We start from the raw sequence: 19,366 nt of genomic DNA on the forward strand, positions 1-19,366 counted from the left end.
TTGGATGGAATCATCGACTTGATGGACTTGAGTTAGAGCAAGCTTTGGGAGTTGGTGATGGACAGAGAAGCCTGGCATGCTGTAGTCCACGGGGTCACAAAAAGTCAGACATGACTGAGCGACTGAACTGATCCTTGGTATTTTCATGGAGTCGGTAACTTCTCCTTTTTCATTTCTAATTTTATTGATTTGAGTCTTCTCCATTTTCTTCCCTTGATGATTCTGGCTTAAGATTTATCAATTTTGTTTAAAATTTCAAAGATCCAGCTTTTAGTTTCATTGCTGTTTGCAATTTTTTCTTTGTCTTTATTTCATTTATTTATGCTCTGATATTTATGATTTCTTTCCTTTTTAGTAACTCTGGGTTTTGTTTGTTTTTCTATCTCTAATTGTTAAAACAATTAGATGTAAACAAAAAACCACATAAAACAATTTAGGTGTAAGGTTAGGCTGTTTACTTGAGACTTTTCTTGTTTCTTGAGGAGAGATTAAGTATTGCTACAAACTTCACTCAGAATTGCTTTGCTGCATCCCAGAATTCTCAGATAATTGTGCTTTCATTTTTCTCTAGATATTTTTTGATTTCCTCTTCATTCTTTTCAGTGATCCAGTGGTTGTTTAGTAGCATATTGTGCAGCCTCTACATGTTTGTGTTTTTTATAGTTTTTCTTCTTGTGGTTTATTTCTAAAGTCATAATGTTGTCATTGGAGAAGATGCTTGATATGATTTCAATTTTCTTAAGTTTACCAAGGCTCATCTTGTGGCCCAGCCGGTGGTCAGTCCTGGAGAATGTATAGTCTGCTACTTTTGGATGGAATCCTCAGTTATGTCAAACTGATCTAAAGTGTAATTTAAGGCCTCTGTTTCCATATTAATTTTCTGTCTGGATGATCTGTCCATTGATGAGAGTTGGGTGTTAAAGTTCCCCACTATTATTGTGTTACTCTTGACTTCTCCCTTTATGGTTATTAGAATTTGCTTACATATTGAGGTACTCCTATGTTGGTTGTATATTTGTTATATCTTCTTCTTGAATTGAACTCTTGATCATTACATAGTGTCCTTGTCTCTTATAACAGTCTAAGTTTTAAAATCTATTTTGTCAGATACAAGTATCACTACTCGAGCTTTCTTTTAATTTCCATTTGTATGGAATACTTTCTCCCATCCCCTTACTTTCAGTCTGTAAGTGTCCCTAGGTCTGAGATGAGTCTCTTATAGACAGTGTATGTATGTGTGTATATATATATATAAGGATTTTATACATATATATATATATGTATATATAAAATCTTGCTTTTGTATCCACCCAGCCAGTTTATGTCTTTTGGTTGGTGAACTTAATCCATTTATATTTAAGGTAACTATTGATATGTATGATCCTATGGGGCTTCACATGTGGCTCCCTGGTAAAAAAAAGTTGCCTTACAAGCAGGAGATGTGGATTAAATCCCTGGGTCAGGAAGAGTCCCTGGAGAAGGAAATGGCAATCCACTCCAGTATTCTGGCCTGTAAGTCCCTTGGGGAGAGGAGCCTGGTGGGCTACTGGGTTGCAAAATAATCAGACACAACTTAGTGACTAAAGGAGGAGTAACAACAGTAATCCTATTACCATTTTCTTAATTGTTTTGGATTTATTTTTTGTAGATTTTTCCTTCTCTGTGTTTCCTGCCTAGAGATGTTCTTTTAGCATTTGTTGCAAAACTAGTTTGGTGATGCTGAATTCTCTTAACTTTTGCTTGTTTGTAAAACTTTTAATTTCTCTCTCAAATTTGAACAAGAGTCTTGCTGGTTAGAATATTCTTGGTTATAGGTTCTTCCTTTTCATTACTTTAAATGTATCATGCCATTGCCTTCTGACTTGTACAGTTTCTGTTGAGAAGTCAGTTGATAACCTTATGGGTGTTCCCTTGTATGTTATTTGTTGTTTTCCCCTTGTTGCTTTTAATATTTTATCTTTGTCTTTAATTTTAATCAGTTTGACTACTATGTGTCTGCGTGTGTTTCTCTATGGTTTTATCCTGTCTGAGACTCTCTGTGCTTCCTGGACTTGGTCAGCTATTTCTTTCCCATATTACAGATGTTTCAGCTATTATCTCTTCAAATATTTTCTTGGGTCCTTTCTCTCCCTTTTCTCCTTCTGGGACCCCTATAATGTGAATATTGCTGTGTTTAATGTTGTCCTAGATGACACCACCCTTATGGCAGAAAGTGAAGAGGAGCTAAAAAGCCTCTTGATGAAAGTGAAAGAGGAGAGTGAAAAAGTTGGCTTAAAGCTCAACATTCAGAAAACGAAGATCATGGCATCTGGTCCCATCACTTCATGGGAAATAGATGGGGAAACAGTGGAAACAGTGTCAGACTTTATTTTTTGGGCTCCAAAATCACTGCAGATGGTGACAGCAGCCATGAAATTAAAAGATGCTTACTCCTTGGAAGAAAAGTTACGACCAACCTAGATAGCATATTCAAAAGCAGAGACATTACTTTGCTGACTAAGGTCCATCTAGTCAAGGCTATGGTTTTTCCAGTGGTCATGTATGGATGTGAGAGTTGGACTGTGAAGAAGGCTGAGCGCTGAAGAATTGATGCTTTTGAACTGTGGTTGTGGAGAAGACTCTTGAGAGTCCCTTGGACTGCAAGGAGATCCAACCAGTCCATTCTGAAGGAGATCAGCCCTGGGATTTCTTTGGAAGGAATGATGGTGAAGCTGAAACTCCAGTACTTTGGCCACCTCATGCGAAGAGTTGACTCATTGGAAAAGACTCTGATGCTGGGAGGGATTGGGGGCAGGAGGAGAAGGGGATGACAGAGGATGAGATTGCTGGATGGCATCACTGACTCGATAGATGTGAGTCTGAGTGAACTCCGGGAGTTGGTGATGGACAGGGAGGCCTGGTGTGCTGAGATTCGTGGGGTCACAAAGAATCGTACATGACTGAGCCACTGAACTGAACTGAACTGAGAGGTCTCTTAGGCTGTCTTCATTTCATTTCTTTTTTTTTTTTTTTTACATTCTGTTTTGTGGCAGTGATTTTCATCAATCTGTTGTTCAACTCATTTATCTGCTCTGTCTCAGTTATTCTGCTGTTTATTCCTTCTAATGTATTGTTCCTTTCTGTTTGTTTTGTAGTTCTTCTATGTTATTGGTAAACATTTCTTTCACCTTCTCCATTATTTTTGTAATATCCTGGATCATTTTCATTATCATTATTCTGAATCTTTTCCTGGAATGCTGCCTAGCTTTACTTTATTTAGCTGTTTTGGGGGATTTTTACCTTGTTCCTCCATCTGGGACATAATCCTTTTTATTTTGATTAGCTTTCTATGATTGTGGGTTTTGTTCTGAAGCCTGTGGCATTGTGGTTTTTCTTGCTTCTTCTGTCTGCCCTCTGGTGGATGAAGCTAAGAGGCTTATGTAAGTTTCCTGATGGGAGGGACTGGCTGTGGAGAAAACTGGGTCTTGCTTTGGTACTCAGTAAAACTTTAACTTGATTATCTGCTGATGGGTGGGGCTGTGCACCCTCCCTGTTGGTTGTTTGGCTCATGCCAGTGGTTACCTCCCAGGAGTGCTGCTGCCAGTATCCTGCTGCAAGTTACTGTTGACCCGTGCCTCCACAGGAGACCCTCTAATACTGTCAGGGAGGTCTTTTTCAGTCTCCTGCAGGGTCACTGCTCCTTTCTTCTGAGTCCTGTTGTGGACAAGGTTTTGTTTCTACCCTTCAAGAGTGGAATCTCTGTTTTCCCCAGGCCTGTGAAAGTCATGCAATCAAATCCCACTGGCCTTCAAGGTAAGTCAGACTCTCCGGGGATTCCTAGTTTCTTTGCTGGATCCCCAGGCTGGGACGCCTTACTTGAACCTTCACAACAGAAACATGTGAACCTTCACAACAGTGAGAGAACCTCTTTGGTTTATTTTTCTCCAGTTTGTGGGCTGCCTGCCCAGTGGGTGTGTGATTTGATTTGATCATGATTGTGCCCTTCTACGGTCTTGTTGAAGCTTCTTTTTTTCCTTGGACATGGGTATCTTTTTCTGGTAGTTTCCAGCACCCTCCTGTCTATGACTCTTCAACAGCTAGTTGTGATTTTGGTGCTCTCACAGGAGATGAGTGCACATCCTTCTACTCTGTAATCTTGAATAAATCTGTTTTTGTGGTTTTGATTGGCATTTCACTCATGGTTGGTGATGTTCAACCTCTTTTCTTGTACTTACTAGCCACTTGTACAAATTTGGAGAAATATCTATTCAAGTCATTTGCCCATTTTAAAAATTGAGTTTTTATCCCTTTACCCTTTTTTCCCTCATGTGTTTCTTTTGCAGAGAAGAAACGAACTCTGACTCCATGTTGGAAACTGTTTGTTTTCATTGCTTTTGTTATTATAATCATACATAACTGCCTGCCTCAGAAGACCCTGACCTGTTACCTGAACGTAAACTAAAGTGCCTTTGTTCAGCTCAGAGAGAGATAATCTGACCCTGCCCACCTGTGAATAGAAGACATTAACACACCCCCAAATTTATGGCCATACCATCCTGAACGCACCCGATCTCAGAAGCTAAGCAGGGTCGGGCCTGGTTAGTACTTGGGCAGGAGACCGCCTGGGAATATCGGGTGCTGTAGGCTTTTGGGGCTTCCCTGCTGGCTCAGAGGTTAAAGCGTCTGCCTACAATGTGGGAGACCCGAGTTCAATCCCTGGGTTGGGAAGATCCCTTGGAGAAGGAAATGGTAACCCACTGCAGTATTCTTGCCTGGAGAATCCCGTGGACGAAGCCTGGTAGGCTACAGTCCACGGGGTCACAAAGAGTCAGACATGACTGAGCAACTTCACTTCAACTTCAACTTCCAAAGACTAGAAATGTTTTGCAAGACGGAAGATCCTTTCACTTTACTTCCCTACTGCCTCTCCTTCTCTATTCTGCCTTTTGACTTTGGTTCCTTATAGCCTCTCTTTTTGGCCCTGCAAAAGAACGTGGCTTCCAAACCCCAACAAGATGGTTACTTTGAGATATTAGTCTACCATCGTATGTCTTCTCTCAACACCTTGTCCCTTGGATTTATTGGCCTCTTGTGCAGTGAGCAGTGAGCTTGTACTCAATAACATTGTTTTTGAAAATATGTATGTTTGTATTTATTTAGTTGGCTGCACTGGATCTTAGGTTTGGCACACCAGCTCTTTGATCGTCCTTGTGGCATGTGTGTTCTTTTTTTAGTTGTGTATGTGAGATCTTTTATTTGTGATGTGTGGAGTCTTTTGTTGCAGCATGTGCAATCTTTAGTTACTGCATATGAACTCTTAGTTGTGGCTTGTGGGATCTAGTTTCCTGACAAGGGCTTAGTCCTGGGCCCCTTCTACACTTGGGAGTGTGATGTCCTAGTCACTGAGCCAACAGGGAATTCCCCCTAGTGAATTTCCATTCAGTTCAGTTAAGTTGCCCTGTCGTGTCCAACTCTTTGCAACCCCATAGTCTGCAGCACGCCAGGCTTCCCTGTCCATCACCACCTCTCAAACTCATGTCCATTAAGTCGGTGATGCCATCCAAAGATCTCATCCTCTGTTGACCCTTTTTCCTCCTACCTGCAATCTGTCTCAGCATCAGGGTCTTTTCCAATGAGTCAATCCTTTGCATCAGGTGGCCAAATTGTTGGAGTTTCCAGCTTCAGCATCAGTCCTTCCAATGAATATTCAGGATTGATTTCATTAGGATTAACTGGTTTGATCTCCTTGTAGTCCAAGGGACTCTCAAGAGTCTTCTCCAACACCACAGTTCAAAAGCATCAATTCTCTGGTGCTCAGCTTTCTTTATGGTCCAGCTCTCACATCCATACATACATGACTATTGGAAAAACCATAGTTTTGACTATATGGACCTTTGTTGGTAAAGTAGTGTCTCTGCTTCTTCATATGCTGTCTAGGTTGGTCATAGCTTTTCTTCCAAGCAGCAAGTGTCTTTTAATTTTTTAATCACTGCAGTCACCATCGGCAGTGGTTTTGGAGCCTGAGAAAATAATGTCTGTCACTCTTTCCACTGTTTCCCCATCTATTTGCCATGAAGTGATGGGACCAGATGCCATGATCTTCGTTTTCTGAATGCTGAGCTTTAAGCCAACCTTTTCAGTCTCCTCTTTCACTTTCATCAGGAGGCTCTTTCAGTTCAGTTCAGTCACTCAGTTGTGTCTGACTCTTTGCGACCCCATGAATCCCAGCACGCCAGGCCTCCCTGTACATCACCAACTCCCGGAGTTCACTCAGACTCACATCCATCGAGTCAGTGATGCCATCCAGCCATCTCATCCTCTGTCATCCCCTTCTCCTCCTGCCCCCAATCCCTCCCAGCATCAGAGTCTTTTCCAATGAGTCAACTCTTCTCATGAGGTGACCAAAGTACTGGAGTTTCAGCTTTAGCATCATTCCTTCCAAAGAAATCCCAGGGTTGATCTCCTTCAGAATGGCCTGGTTGGATCTCCTTACAGTCCAAGGGACTCTCAAGAGTCTTCTCCAACACCACAGTTCAAACGCATCAATTCTTCAGCGCTCAGCCTTCTTCACAGTCCAACTCTCACATCCATACATGACCACTGGGAAAACCATAGCCTTGACTAGACGGACCTTAGTCAGCAAAGTAGTTCTTCATTTTCTGCCATAAGGGTGGTGTCATTTATGTATCTGAGGTTATTGATATTTCTCCATGAAATCTTGATTGCAGCTTGTGCTTTATCCAGTCCAGCATTTTACATGATGTACTCTGCATATATAAGGTAAATAATCAAGGTAACAATATACAGCCTTGACGTACTCCTTTTCCAATTTGGAACCAGTCTGTTGTTCCATGTCCGATTCTAACTGTTGCTTCTTGATCTGCATTTGGATTTCTCAGGAGGCAGGTAAGGTGGTCTGGTATTCCCATCTCTTGAAGAATTTTCCACAATTTGCTGTGATTCACGTGGTCCAAGGCTTTAGCATAGTCAATGAAGCAGAAATAGATATTTTTCTGGAATTCTCTTGTTTTTTCTATCATCCAACGGATGTTGGCAATTTGATCTCTGGTTCCTCTGCCTTTTCTAAATCCAAATTGAACGTCTGTAATTTCTCAGTTTATGTACTGTTGAAGTCCGGCTTGGAGAATTTTGAGCATTACTTTACTAGCATGTGAGATGAGTGCAATCTGCGGTAGTTTGAACAATCTTAGCATCATCTTTTATGGGGACTGGAATGAAAACTGACCTTTTCCAGTCCCATGGCCACTGCTGAGTTTTCCAAATTTGCTGACATATTGAGTGCAGCACTTTAACAGCATTGTCTTCTATGATTTGAAATTGCTCAGCTGGGATTCCATCACCTCCACTAGCTTTGTTCATAGCGACATTTCCTAAGGCCCACTTGACTTTGCACTCCAAGATGCCTGGCTCTAGGTGAGTGATCATACCATCGTGGTTATCTGAGTCATTAAGATCTTTTTTATATAGTTCTTCTGTGTATTCTTGCCACCTTTTGTTAATATTTTCTGCTTTTGTTAGGTCCATACAACTTCTGTCCTTTATTGTGCCTATCTTTCCATGAAATATTCCCTTGGTATCTCTAATTTTCTTGAAGAGATCTCTAGCCTTTCCCATTCTGTTGTTTTCCTCTATTTCTTTGTATTGACAACTTAGGAAGGCTTTCTTATCTCCTCTTGCTATTCTTTGGAATTCTGCATTCAGATGGATATATCTTTCCTTTTTTCCTTTGCCTTTTGCTTCTTTTCTTTTCTCAGCTATTTGTAAGGCCTTCTCAGACAACCATTTTGCCCTTTTGCATTTCTTTTTCTTGGAGATGGTCTTTATCACTGCCTCCTGTACAATTTATGAACCTCTGTCCATAGTTCTGGCACTCTATCTAAGACCTAATCCCTTGAATCTATTTGTCACTTCCACTGTATAATCATAAGAGATTTTACTTAGGTCATACCTGAATGGTCTAGTGGTGTTCCCTACTTTCTTCAGTTTAAGTCTGAATTTTACAGTAAGGAGTTCACGATCTGAACCACAGTTACCTCCAGGTCTTGTTTTTGCTGACTGTATAGAGTTTCTCCATCTTCAGCTGCAAACAATATAATCAATCTGATTTCAGTATTGACTACCTGGTGATGTTCATGTATAGAGTCATCTCTTGTGGTGTCAGAAGAAGGTGTTTGGTATAACCAATATGTTCTCTTGACAAAACTCTGTTAGCCCTTGCCCTGCTTCAATTTGTACTCCAAGGCCAAATTTGCCTGTTACTCCAGGTATCTCTTGATTTTCTACATCTGCAATCCAGTCCCCTATGATGAAAAGGACATTTTTGGTTGGTGTTAGTTCTAGAAGGTTTTGTATGTCTTCATAGTGCCATTCAACTTCAGCTTCTTCAGCATTAGTGGCTGGGGCATAGGCTTGGATTACCATGACAGTGAATGGTTTGCCTTGGGAATGAATAGAGATCATTCTGTCATTTTTGAGACTGCATCCAGTACTGCATTTCTGACTCTTTTGTTGACTATTATGGCTACTCCATGTCTTCTAAGGGATTCTTGCCTTCAGTAGTAAATGTAAGGGTTATTTGAATTAAATTCACCCATTCCAGTCCATTTTAATTCAGTGATTCCTAAAATGTCAATGTTCACTTTTGCTATCTCTTGTTTCACCACTTCCAATTTGCCTTGATTCATAGACCTAATACTTCAGGTTTCTATACAGTATTGTTCTTTACAGCATCTGGCTTTAATTCCATCACCAGTCACACCCACAGCTGGGTGTTGTTTTTGGTTTGGGTCAAGCAAAGTGAAAGAAAGTGATTTTGTTGGATAGTTTCTATTGTAGTTTTTCAAGTTTCTTGGTATTTTTCAAGTTTTTCTTCTGCTAATCTGCTATTTAACACTTCCAGTGAATTGTTTATTTCTGCTGTTGTAATTTTAACTCCAGGATACCATTTGATATTTTTATATATCTTCTTACTATATGTTCATTTTGTTCATTTGTTTTCCTTTAAGATTCTTCAACATGTTTATAACTTTTAAAGTCATTGTCCACTTATCCCATCATCTCTCTAATTATGGTTTTGTTTCTGTTGACTGGTTTTTCTCTTGGTTTTGTGTCACATTCTCCCAGCTTCTTTGCTTATCTAATAATTTTTATTAGATTTTAGACATTTTAAATGTTATATATCTATGAATATCTAGGCTTCCCTGGTGGCTCAGCTGGGAAAGAATCTGCCTGCAATGCAGACCTGGGTTTGATCCCTGATTTGGGAAGATCCCTTGGAGAAGGGAAAGGCTACCAACTCCAGTATTCTGGCCAAGTCCTTATGAAAGGCAAACACAGCTTAACACGCAACAAAAAACTTGAGGTGACTCATTTACAATTTTCTGGAGTACTTTTTATGTATAATCTTATCTTGAACTTTGTACTATAAATTCCAACTGCCTTGGCCTCCCTAATTCTAAGATATGTTGCCTTATCACAGCAGGTCTATTAAGCCTTTTTTGGGTTTCTTCTCCTTGTGCCATGATATAGAAAGCTGAAATTTTAGTATGATGGTTGGACAATTTGTAGAAGTCACTTTGATTTTCAATACCTGAAAAACATTGTTTGACAAATTTTGTATGGTTTTTCTAATTGTTTATAGTCAGAGGGAAAATTTGTTATGGTGAAATTACTCTTCCAATTTTGGTTGAACTTACATTTATGTGTATACTTGTTATCTAGATATTGTCTGTTTTAAACTCTGTTCAGTTGTTTTGTCAGTTATTTTTTATGTGATTGTCTTTTTGTTTTTAATCTGTAGAACTTCTTTATGCAGGATACCTTTGCTAGACATTTATTGTAAATATCATCTACTCAGTGACTTACTTTTGCATTACTTTAGTGCTTTTATTCATAAAAAAATCTTTTTTTATAAATTTATTTATTTTTAAATTGAGGGATAACTGCTTTAAAGAATTGACTTTTACACTATCTTTGATAAATATAAGTTATTTGAAAGAATTTTAGTGGAATATGGAAGTTATTACATTTTACATAGCACCTTTTCTAATTTTTCCTTTTGTGCACATTTGTGTATTCTCTTTTCAAAATTTCCTGCTTACTCCAAAGTCATGAAGATGGTTTTTTCCAGTTTTTCCCGTCAATACATTAATTTTCCTTTCTTCATTTAGATTGATTACCTACCTAGAATTGATTTGTATATAGTATAAGATTGATATCAAGATTTTTTGGATTGCTATTTCATTGATTTAGCATAACTTATGTAAATAACCAACCTTTTCTCACTACATTTCATGGATTTGTTATAATCCATGTCACCTTATATGGATTAGTCTGTTTCTAGACTGTTATGTTTCATTTGTCTACTTGCCCATTTTACACAATGCCATGCAATTTTAATTATGGTGGTTTTATATTAACTTTCAATATATATTCATGTTAGGTTGTGAAATTTATGCTTCTTTTTCCAAAGTGTATTGCTTTTTATTGGCTTTTTCATTTCCATATTAATTATAGAATCAGCTTGTCAATTTTCAGGAATGAAAAATATGCTAGTACTTTGATTGAAATTATACTGAGCAATTATCATCTTAATAGTTTTCACTCAGGAATATGTTATGTCCATCCATTTATCTAGCTTCCCTTTCATTTATACGTATAATATTTTATAGTTTTGATTTACTTTATTTTATTGTAATTCAGATCATAGCGTTTTATAATTTACAGTATTATTTCTTCTTTGAACTATGGGTCATTTAGAAATATGTTGTTTAATTTAAAAATACTTCATGATTTTTTTATTTATAGTTTAAAATTATGTTATAAGAGAATGTATTCTTACTGAGTTCAATCTAATGAAATTTGCTGAAGCTTGCTTTGAGGATCAGCATGTGGCTTATCATGGTAAACTTACCAGTCTTGAAAAGGTTGTTTGGTGTAGCATGGTGCTGTACATGGTACCTAAATCAAGTACTTTAATCATGCTGTCCAAGTCGTCTATATCCTTAACCTTCTACTTGTTTGTTTTCTTGTTCTGAAAGAGGCATGCTAAAATTGTTAATTTTTGTTTTACATAATTTCAATATATTATTATATGTTCATGTATCTGCTTTGTATGAGTTAATGAAATTGGGTTTTTTAACTTTTTAATGGATTAATCAAGTATTTTATTTTTTTCTTCAATTAATGTGAAGTTTGCAAAGGCGGCTATTATCCTTTACTTCTCTCTGTATCTATGCCCTTTACAATGTGCCTTGGCAGCTTCTATCATCAGTTTTATGTATTTTGAAGTAATATTGTTAGAGGCATGAAAATTTAAGACTACTTATATCTTCTTATGGAATTGATCCTTTTAGCTATATGTAATATTTGTAACTTTTATCTCTTGTAGTACAACTTAACTTAAAGTACACTTTGTCTGACTTTATCATAGCCATGCCAGTTTTTTGTTTGTTTGTGTGTGGTTTATCTTTTATTATGTTTTTCCTTCCAATCCATAATCAATTCTGTTTTAATTCACCATATAGATTCTTAAAACTCAACATACAAAATTCCACAATTAAAATCACAGAGTATATCGGGGAAATGCGACCAAGTGTTAGGGGAAGCACACTGACTGAAACTGCTCATCCTGACCAGGCACGATAGTAACCATTTGCACGAGTTATTTTAAAAGTTCCATATCGCCTATCTGCAGGTGGCAAGAGATGTCTATAAGCTCACCTTTTTTGGCCCCCCTCTCCTGCCTTCTTCTCCCTCTTCTTTTAATCTGGCTTCCTTTCCTGTCTTTGAAATCTTGGAAGACCTGAGATATTTTCACTTATTCTGTTAGTACTTGGATATGAAGTTCTGTGTATCTATAGGAGGTTTCCTGAGAGACTGTAATTTTGTATTTAAGGGAGTGTCTGATTAGGACTGCCAGGTTTATGTGTGTGTTTTATGCTTTGTATTCTGTGTTGTGATTTGTGATGGCTATTTTGCTTTCTGTGGCCACCATTTGGTTTAGACATACTGCCATTTTATTAGAACTTGAGACCTGGGCTCAGGAACACTTATCTAGACCATCTCCAACTCCTGAGACTGAGGAAAAATGTGAAGACACCTGTAAACATTTTATTTATTCTAATTACTATTTATCAACTAGCAAATTTTATATTGTAATATCTAATTCATGACTAAGTTTAGAAAATGAAGCTAAATTTCTGGTTGTGTCTGGATAATACTGCTGTTGTTAATTTATAAATGAATCCTATTTAACTGACTTAAAGTAAAGTTCATTCAGTTCAGTTCAATTCAGTTGCTCAGTCGTGTCTGACTCTTTGCGACCCCATGAATTGCAGCATGCCAGGCCTCCCTGTCCATCACCAACTCCTGGAGTTCACTCAAACTCATGTCCATTGAGTCAGTGATGCTATCCAGCCATCTCATCCTCTGTCATCCCCTTCCCCTCCTGCCCTCAATCCCTCCTAGCATCAGGGTCTTTTCCAGTGAGTCAGCTCTTTGCATGAGGTGGCCAAAGTATTGGAGTTTCAGCTATAGCATCAGTCCTTCCAATGAACACCCAGGACTGATCTCCTTTAGAATGGACTGGTTGGATCTCCTTGCAGTTCAAGGGACTCTCAAGAGTTCTCCAACACCACAGTTCAAAAGCATCAGTTCTTTGGCACTCAGCTTTCTTCACAGTCCAACTCTCACATCCATACATGACCACTGGAAAAACCATAGCCTTGACTAGATGGACCTTTGTTGGCAAAGTAATGCCTCTGGTTTTTAATATGCTATCTATAAGGACTTACAAATCAAACAATTCCAAATTAAACTAAATGAATTTCATGTTCATGTGATCTAGGAAGTATAGTACCTGGTAATATACACATGTCTTTAGAACCATCAGTAAGTATAATACTTCTGTTGTACCTAGACTTACTAGAGGTCAAATATGACTGTATTCTATCTGTTACAAATCTGTCAACAGGAAAAGGAACTCAATGTAGAATAAAACTTTTCAAGGAAGTGTTTTCAATAAAAGAAGGTGTGAAAAAGGAAAAATTACTGAAATGAGTGAGTTATACATGATCAGGATTTTCTAAGATTGGATTGCATTTATTTGGGTAAAAGGATTTTGCTAGGAATGTCACAGCCATAGGAAAGTTGGTCAGAGCCAACTAGGTCCAAGATGGCAGAGCTGACTTCCACTAGACCTGGAGTCTCAGTATATACCCCCATTATAACATAACAGCAAAATAAGTGACACACCCACCAGCATTGGCTAAATCTGACTGAATGTTCTAAACCCTCTTGATTTTTTGCATAAAAATTCCTAAGTCAAATTCTATTGCAGTTTTTTTTGACCTCAGCTAACTTTGGGATGCTTCAAAGGGCCGCTGAAACATCCCAAAGAGAGATATTAAACCAATTGTATTTATTTGGTAGATTAAATTAGATAGGAAGTATTATCAAAAGAGTAATAAATCCTCTCATGTTATATTTTATGGTAAATATTGCTAATATAGATATATTAGAAATTATATAGAGTTACTAAAATTCTGATATGTTCTGGTATTCTAATGGGAAACCTGATGACTTCACAAAGGATAAAAAAAGGACTGAATGAACTGGCAAATGTGCTTATAACTTTTATGGTTTCTATCTGAAAATTTACAGGTTTGAATCTATGTTTTTCAGGAGTAGAGAAAACCTTCCCCTCAAACTAATTATGACTGTAATTTAAACTTTATAAAAAAAATGAAACATTTATCTTTTCTATCTGATCCTGGAAGTTGGAAACTCTTAGGTTTCTTGTAACTTTATTAGATAAATTAGAAAGATTATCTCACTAACAAGTACAAAAATCTCAAGAAATTTTTGATAACTTGAGAAGGGAGGGATTAGCCTAAAAAATCTATGATAAGCCTTTGGCATGACTTTCTTGGCTGTGAAAGGTTTTATTTTAAAAGTTCAGTCTGAGACTCTATAAAAGTTTCAGCAAAGCAAAAAAGTCTATGATCAATTAGTGAAGTGAAGTGATCATTTATGGTTATATAAATCATCAGGCCAAGTGTATTGAGACCAGACCTATTTTGCAAACAAGCTAGTCTTAATTTGGTTGTATTTGGTAAAAATGAGGGTGATTTTACGGAGAAAAATATGTTTCACTGAATGTTAAATCTCAATTTGTTAGTGGAGGTCTGTGTCTATGAAGACTCACTTCCTGGATAGTTCTTTGCTGGTATGGGATATTAATGTAAAATTTAATTGAATTCTTAAAGAAGACCCTAAGTTTGTTTCTGAAGCTATCTCAGTAATCTGTCCTTGGATGAAGATTAGACACCTCACGACCTGCAACCAGGACTGGAAAAAGACATAGTTTAAGGGACTATCTCCAACCTGGATGGAAGAAACTTTTTATCAGGTACTCTTAACTAATTCATGCACAGAAAAATTGAAGGGAAATCAACTCCTAGATTAATTCCCACTTCCAAAGGCCCCTACACAGGATTGCCCTATAGAGAGGACAGCTGACCTGATTGCACCTTAGAAAGATGCTCAAACAGAAGAAACTGCATTATACTAGGACAAGACGATGATGACATCAGAAGTGGACAGGTGGCCCAAGATCCTCAGCAGGACTTGAATGATCATTTATAATGTTCTCTTCACTACTTGGACCTTTGCATATGAATCAAATGTTTTTCTATCATAGGCATGATCCTATGCTAGTTTTAGAAATCAACCCAATTGTTGGGTTTGTGGCCAATAACCTGTGTCTAGTTCTAGGTTATCTTGGTGAACTTCTTTACTCTGAAACTCTAATTGGTTGGCCCCGAGGAAATTTACTTTAAAAGGAAAATTATAGTTCATGTTCAGGTCACTATTGATATTCCTCTCACCTGGTTAATTCGGAATAGTGTGTTCTGATCCTGGTCATAGATTTAAGTTTTCTTTTCAGTTCAATTCAGTTCAGTCACTCAGTAGTGTCCAACTCTTTGTGATCCCATGAATTGCAGCATGCCAGGCCTTTCTTTTAGGGTCATTCAAACTCAATCAGAGTGACAAGCTAAGTCTCAATAAAAAAAACTGTAACCTCTCATCTATTAAAAGGAAAACTCCCATAACTATAGGATGGAATTATGTAGATAATACCTGGCTATGGTAACTTAAGTTTAAAGTCTCCTCTATTTTAAAAACAATTAAATCATACTAAGGATAATCAGTCTAGTAACACTAGGAAACTGGGCTATGTGCCTTATAGACAGTGTCAATATATAATTTCCCTGGACGATAAGGATTGGAATAGAATAGACTAAGTGAGATGACCTGGGGTATTACTGGGCTGCACCTAATGAAAGTTATTGGCTTAATTCTTTAAGACTTTACTAATAGTGTTAGCTATGTTATTTGTATTTCATTTGTTTTACAGAATTGCTGTTTCTTACACTGCCAAATGTGTGACTGAGTCTCTGATAAAATAATATATTGTTCCATATGAGATCAATGATGGTGACAGTGTAATTCTAGATTTGGGAAGAAGCAACAAGAGGGAATGTTTTCCTGGACTAAGAGGCTAGTAAGACAAGTGGTTCAGAGACTTTGGATACTGTTTCATGCCCTAGTCCAGTAACAGCACTTTGAGTGGCCTGTCAACAAAATCTTTGCCACACCTGAGAATCATAATTCTCAGCACCGTAGAATGAAATGGTCATGAAAGCCAGCCCCCCGACCTCAAATCATGGTCAAGTTTATGACCAAGAAGGGGGCCTCCCAACTGGAAACTGACACTTGCCATCTACCTCTACAAATTAAATCATGGCCACTACAGCTTTTGACCTTCCACACCCCTGAAAGGAGTGCAGGGTGGAAATCAGGAATAAGGCACTCTGTACTCTGGGAAAAATGGGAAGAACTGGCCTTCAGATAGTTAGATTTTTTTCAGCAGAAGACTTTATAAGTCCCAATTCTTGCATCTTCTCCTACCTAGAGGAACACTGACATCATTAATGGTGACATCTGCTTTGGTTATTATGGAGAATATTACAATTAAAAGTAAAAATAGAGTAGGTATGTTTCAGATATCCAAGGAAATAATTAGGTGACCCTATGGGTGTAATTTCAGATTGTCCTTGTACTGCTAAGAACTTGATCTGAGCTGTGTCAGACTTGGATGCCACAGTCTCAAAACAATGTCAGGTGGCAGCCTTATTTTTTGTAAAGCTAGGCAACTGGCTACCCAGCTACAAGTCTCCCCAAAGTGCCAGGTCCAGACTGGGTTTCAGGCTTATTTTTCTGAAAATAATGAGATTTATTTTGTCTATTAAATTCCAGTTGTTACTCTTCCAACTACTTCTAATTGGTCTATTATATCAAAATGGCAGACCAAGGGGTTGAGATTTAAATCATGCAAGTCTCCAACCTAGGACTTGAAACTCAGAAATGCTTCCAATTCAGTGTCTAGTCTCCAAACTGAGGCAGCCCTATGCCACATTTTGACAGGAAGTTATCAGAGTCATAGCCGTCCAGTTCCCTGAATTAAAACTGAGCAGGACTCTGTGGGGCTCTAGAGTACAGATCCTTTCTGTGTTCCTCATTTCTTATTCGTGGGATATAGGCTTCATTCAGCCTCCTTGACCTTCCCTGAGTTCCAAAGGGTGGAGTCAAACAGTTGCTGATCAGAGAAGGAGGAGATACAGAAACAGGAGGAACAATCAGATGATGGTACAGCCTTGGGGCAAGATCCTGGTTCTTACTTAAGTGATATGTAACAGTATTTGCCAGCTCACTAAGCGCAGGCGGCTGCGGGCTGGCTCACTAAGTGCAGGCGGCTGCGGGCCGGCTTACTAAGCACGGCAGAGAGGAGCTGCCCCACGTCCGAGGTCAGGGGCAGTGGCCTAGAGTGCCAGGTTGCGACGGTGCAGGAATGGCCGAGTGGGGCTGCCCTGCATCCGAGGTCAGTGGTGGCAGCCAAGAGGAGCTACCCAGACTCAGAGGCCAGTGGCGGCCGGGAGGAGACACCCTGAGTCCAAGATCAGGGGCGGCCAGGAGAAGCCACCTCATGCCCGAGGCCAGGGGCGGTAACCTTGAGGAGCCACCCGGAGCCTGAGGCCAGGGCCGGCGGCCAGGAGGAGCAACCAGAAGAGTGGTGGCTGCACAGGCACAGGAGGGCCTTGAGGAGCTATCCCACTTTGAAGGTCAGGAATGGTGGAGGTAAGGAGATACCCCCTGTCCAAGTTAAGGAACAGTGGCTGTGCTTTGCTGGAACAGCTGTGAAGAGATACCCCACGCCCAAGGTAAGAGAAACCCAAGTAAGATGCTAGGTGTTGCAAGAGGGCATCAGAGGGCAGACACACTGAAACCATACTCACAGAAAACTAGCCAATCTAATCACACTAGGACCACAGCCTTGTCTAACTCAATGAAACCAAGCCATGCCTGCGGGGCAACCCAAGATGGGCGGGTCATGGTGGAGAGGCCTGACAGAATGTGGTCCACTGGTGAAGGGAATGGCAAGCCACTTCAGTATTCTTGCCTTGAGAAACCCATGAACAGTATGAAAAGGCAAAATGAGAGGATACTGAAAGAGGAACTCCCCAGGTCAGTAGGTGCCCAATATGCTACTGGAGATCAGTGGAGAAATAACTCCAGAAAGAATGAAGGGATGGAGCCAAAGCAAAAACAATACCCAGCTGTGGATGTGACTGGTGATAGAAGCAAGGTCCAATGCTGTAAAGAGCAATATTGCATAGGAACCTGGAATGTCAGGTCCATGAATCAAGGCAAATTGGAAGTGGTCAAACAAGAGATGGCAAGGGTGAACATCAACATTCTAGGAATCAGCGAACTAAAATGGACTGGAATGGGTGAATTTAACTCAGATGACCACTACATCTACTACTGCAGGCAGGAATCCCTCAGAAGAAATGGAGTAGCCATCATCGTCAACAAAAGAGTCCGAAATGCAGTACTTGGATGCGATCTCAAAAATGACAGAATGATCTCTGTTTGTCTCCAAGGCAAACCATTCAATATGACAGTTATCCAAGTCTATGCTCCAACCAGTAACGCTGAAGAAGCTGAAGTTGAACGGTTTTATGAAGACCTACAAGATCTTTTAGAACTAACACCCAAAAAATATGTCCTTTTCATTATAGGGGACTGGAATGCTAAAGTAGGAAGTCAAGAAACACCTGGAGTAACAGGCAAATTTGGCCTTGGAATGCGGAATGAAGCAGGGCAAAGATTAATAGAGTTTTGCCAAGAAAATGCACTGGTCATAGCAAACACCCACTTCCAACAACACAAGAGAAGACTCTACACATGGACATCACCAGATGGTCAACACCGAAATCAGATTGATTATATTCTTTGCAGTCAAAGATGGAGAAGCTCTATACAGTCAACAAAAACAAGACCGGGAGCTGACTGTGGCTCAGATCATGAACTCCTTATTGCCAAATTCAGACTTAAATTGAAGAAAGCAGGGAAAACCGCTAGACCATTCAGGTATGACCTAAATCAAATCCCTTATAATTATACAGTGGAAGTGAGAAATAGATTTAATGGTCTAAATCTGATAGATAGAGTGCCTGATGAACTACGGAATGAGGTTCGTGACATTGTATAGGAGACAGGGATCAAGACCATCCCCATGGAAAAGAAATGCAAAAAAGCAAAATGGCTGTCTGGGGAGGCCTTACAAATAGCTGTGAAAAAAAGAGAGGTGAAAAGCAAAGGAGAAAAGGAAAGATATAAGCATCTGAATGCAGAGTTCCAAAGAATAGCAAGAAGAGATAAGAAAGCCTTCTTCAGTGATCAATGCAAAGAAATAGAGGAAAAGAACAGAATGGGAAAGACTAGAGATCTCTTCAAGAAAATTAGAGATACCAAGGGAACATTTCATGCAAAGATGGGCTCAATAAAGGACAGAAATGGTCTGGATCTAACAGAAGCAGAAGATATTAAGAAGAGGTGGCAAGAATACACAGAAGAACTGTACAAAAAAGATCTTCACAACCCAGATAATCATGATGATGTGATCACTAATCTAGAGCCAGACATCTTGGAAAGTGAAGTCAAGTGGGCCTTAGAAAGCATCACTATGAACAAAGCTAGTGGAGGTGATGGAATTCCAGTTGAGCTGTTTCAAATCCTGAAAGATGATGCTGTGTAAGTGCTGCACTCAATATGCCAGCAAATTTGGAAAACTCAGCAGTGGCCACAGGACTGGAAAAGGTCAGTTTTCATTCCAATCCCAAAGAAAGGCAATGCCAAAGAATGCTCAAACTACCGCACAATTGGACTCATCTCACATGCTAGTAAAGTAATGCTCAAAATTCTCCAAGCGAGGCTTCAGCAATACGTGAACCATGAACTC

At 39.1% G+C, this 19,366-nt stretch overlaps 1 pseudogene; it reads left to right on the plus strand.

Moving 5' to 3' along the window:
• Positions 1–4,517: 4,517 nt before the first annotated feature.
• LOC120864954 lies at positions 4,518–4,626 on the plus strand (annotated as a pseudogene).
• The last annotated feature ends 14,740 nt before the right edge of the window (positions 4,627–19,366 follow it).

Source organism: Oryx dammah, unplaced genomic scaffold (genome assembly GCF_014754425.2).
Source record: "Oryx dammah isolate SB20612 unplaced genomic scaffold, SCBI_Odam_1.1 HiC_scaffold_5, whole genome shotgun sequence".
In the NCBI taxonomy this organism is placed as follows: domain Eukaryota; kingdom Metazoa; phylum Chordata; class Mammalia; order Artiodactyla; family Bovidae; genus Oryx; species Oryx dammah.